Below are 3,820 nucleotides of genomic sequence, written 5' to 3' on the forward strand. Positions count from 1 at the left end.
GCAACAAGAAAAAGGCAGCTGTGGCCGCGTCTCAATGCTTATTAGGGACAAAATAAAACGCACAACGATGAGTTTTACCTTTTCCAATGATGGGATCACGTGGCTCGTTCCAGGCATTGACCCACAGCTTTCACATCTCTCCAAAATGATTTGAGCAAACCTGTCAACATCGCTCTAAATAAAATGCACAGGTATACCCTACTGGTGTGAACTGTCATCAGAAAATCGCCCCATCTTCTCACGATCACCCCCATATACCAAAACACTCCCCTAAGGCAGAAGGGAGATAGATGGTGGAGGACAGAACCTTAACTAACTGATAACCTTCTCACTCAACATATTTGCATTGAATGGGCTTTTTGTTTTCACAGCATCCAGGGGCTGGAAATAATAGAGGTTAAGAAATCATACCCATACCCCGGTATTCTGGTAGATCTATATTTAAAATCAACCGAGGGGGAGAGGATTCCTTTATTGTTGTTCGTGATGACGATGATGATATTTTTGTATTTGCTTGTTTCACATCAGTAACTATTTCAATGTAAAAAAAGAAGCGTAGACTATGATAAAATAAGAAGTTGTGTATCCACCATCTAGCTTTAACATTATTTTTTTTAAGTTTTAATTTATTTATATATTTTGAGAGAGAGAGAGAGACAGCACAAGCAGGGGAGGGGCAGAGAGAGAGAGGGAAGAATGAGCATCTCCAGCAGGCTCCATACTGTCAGCACAGAGCCCAACACAGGGCTCGAACTCACAAACCGCGAGATCATGACCCGAGCCAAAGTCAGATGCTTAAGTGACTGAGCCACCCGGGCTCCCCTGGCTTTAACATTATTAACAATTTACTATGTTTTGTTCAGTTTCCCTTTGTTAAAACAAACAAACGGCATTTAGATACATGTCATGTGTGTTCCTCCCTGATCTTCCACTCCTTATGCAACCATTGGCCTGAGGCTAACGGCATCAGTCCCGTGCAGAGTGAAAAATATTCAATACAGCTTTCTGTGTGGCGGCTGCCACCATGTAAGCAAGATGGGTGCTTACAAGCACATTCAGGAGCTACGGAGGAAAAAGCAGTCCCAAGTAATGCGTTTTCTTTTCCAGGTGCTGCGGGCTGTACCACCAGCTCTCTGTTCTACCAGCTCCATAAAGCACGCAGACTGGGACACAAGGTGAGGCAAGGTTATGTCATATATCAGACTCCTGTGCTCTGGGGTGTGACCTACAGCAATCCTATCCATCACAGTGTTAACCAGCTAGTTCGTTCAAAGCCTCCAGTTTGTTGCTGAGGAGGCACCACGGGGAACTCTGAGAGCCCTGAACTCTTATTGGGTTGACGAAGATTCTACATACAAACTCCTTGAAGTTCTCCTCCTTGACCCATTCCATTCAGCTATCAGAAGAAATCCTGGGGCACCTGGCTGGCTCAGTCAGTAGAGCACGCGACTTGATCTCTGGGCTGCAAATTTGAACCCCATGACGGGTGTAGTAATTACTTAAAAATAAAATGTTAAAGAAAAAAAAAGAAGATGAAGACGAAAGAGGAGGAGAAGAAGGAGAAGATGAGGGAGAAGAAGAAGGAGAGGGAGAAGAAGGAGGAGGAGGAGGAGAAGGGGGAGGGGAAAAGGGAAGGAGAAGGAGAAGAAGAGGAAGAGGAAGGAGGAGAAGGAGAAGAAATCCTGACACCCAGTGGATCACAAAACCAGTCCACAAGCCAGGGAGGTTCGAGGGCTCACATCTGCAGGCCACAAGAGCTGCGGCCTTAGAAAGGGTCTCAAGTGCCACCATACTCTCAGTGGTTCTCCATGCAGCTTGGAGAAAGCACTGTACTCTCCAGCTCCACCATTACTACTAATATAAGGAAGGTTTATAAAATTCTTACCTAATAAACAATTTAGAACAGTCAAAACAAATTGACTACTGGGGTGCCTGGGTGTCTCAGACAGTTAAGCATCTGACTCTGGATTTTGGCTCAGGTCATGATCTCACAGACATAAGATGAGCCCCACGTCGGTCTCCGTGCTCAGAGTGGAGCCTGCTTGGGATTCTCTCTCCTTCTTTCTCTGCCCCTCCCCCATTCATGCTTTCTCTCTCTCTCCCTCACCCTCTTTCTCTCTCTCTCTCTCTCCCTCCTTCCCTCTCTCTCCCTCTCTCTCTTTCAAAATAAATAAGTATACATTTTAAAAATGGACTACATATATACTCATAAAGAAGTGATAGGGATTTCTTGATATTTCACCTTTTAAATAAAATCATGTCATATTGTGTGTTCTATTACGCACTTCTCTTTTACTGAACCTTATCCTTTTGTGATACATCCGTGATGATACACGCACCTCTGAATCCTACCTCCCAGCCACTATTATATCTATCTTCAAAAAAAAATCTTCCATTCACTTTGCCAGCCACTTACTGCCCTCTCTTTTGCTCTCTTCTCTCTTTGCTCTCTTTGCAATTAAAATTCCTGAAAGTGCTGTCTATTTTCATCATCTCTAAGTTGTGTCAAACTCTCTCAACCACTCCAGTCAGAGCCCCTGGACTCTGCTAGCAAGAGGCTAAATGTCCTTCCTCTCTAAAGATGCTGCATTACTTCAGGAATGGCCAAGGAGAGGCCTCACGTCTCAGTTCCTGGCAGCGGTTTCTGTGGTTCCCCCATGGCTTTAGGGTGCCTTTCTCTTCTCTGTCCTGAACCTTAGGATCTGGAGCCAAGCAGACTGACCCAGCTCAAGAGGTGATGGCAATTCTGTTGTTTCTACCGCCATGTGATAGTCTTAAGAATGCTGCACAGGTAAGATGCCCAATCTAGAAGTCTTTTCTGACAACTTCTAAAGAGATGCGTAAGCATCATGTTGAGTCCTTCCTTCCCTGGCGAGCACTGTCAAGGCAAGAGAGGAACAAAGAGCCTTCCTTCAGGACCCTGACCCTCGGACTGCCCGTGGATTCCACTCAGCTCACCAGAGTTCTAGCTGTTAGGAGGACCGAGGAGTCACAGTGTGGGCCAAGAATAGCTTTCCAGCCCACCTCTTCCTCTCCTGAAAACATATTAGAGTTTGCAGTAAGGGTCTCTGCATGAATGCTTAGATCCCCCTGAGGGAGAGGACTTGGAGCTCATGAAGGAATAAGGGTACACTGTTCTCAAAGCATCTCACCTGTGAAAGGGTATCATTATCGGCCACGCATATGCAACCACAACCTTCTCTCCTCGCCCTGCTCGTGGAGAAAAAGGGACTCCTCCACTAAGCAACTTGACTCTATTGATAAATCACTCAGAGGCACAAGTCAGACTCCTGGCAGGGACAAGTATCTCATTCATATTCTTTTCCTGCTTTCTTTTTTTTTTTTTCTCTATCCTGTTCAAATTACTTTGCATCTCAGTTTATGCTGAGATATGGGTGGATAGGCATGAGTTCCTAAAGTCCCCACATCCTGCTCGGGAAATGTGAAAAAAACAAAGCGGCCGCTATGAATATCCTCTCTCCAAACCCCAGCACTGAGACACAAACCACCTGTGCAGGAAGACTCACCAGGAGATGCTTCTTACCATGTTAACATATTTCACAGACGAATACAACTGCATTCTAAAAAGATTTTCACAATAAACCGTCTACATGTAGGACTGGTCGCAGAGAGAGGAACAATAAAAGGTATGGGCAAAGAAGCAAATCTTACCAGAGATTTTGGAAAGCAAGTTCATCTGGGACAAATAAAACATTTTTTATAATGAGTACTGAGTGTATAATGAAATAGAGAAATGACTCGAGACGAGTAAACTTACTTTCTTCGCCTTTCTTTACATCTCTTGTCTCGAGTTGTTTGT

General features: G+C 44.6%; 1 pseudogene; it reads left to right on the forward strand.

Moving 5' to 3' along the window:
* Window positions 1-1,035: 1,035 nt before the first annotated feature.
* On the forward strand, window positions 1,036-1,858 carry LOC125170569 (60S ribosomal protein L15-like; annotated as a pseudogene).
* The last annotated feature ends 1,962 nt before the right edge of the window (window positions 1,859-3,820 follow it).

This window comes from Prionailurus viverrinus, chromosome B4, assembly GCF_022837055.1.
Source record: "Prionailurus viverrinus isolate Anna chromosome B4, UM_Priviv_1.0, whole genome shotgun sequence".
Lineage (NCBI taxonomy): Eukaryota > Metazoa > Chordata > Mammalia > Carnivora > Felidae > Prionailurus > Prionailurus viverrinus.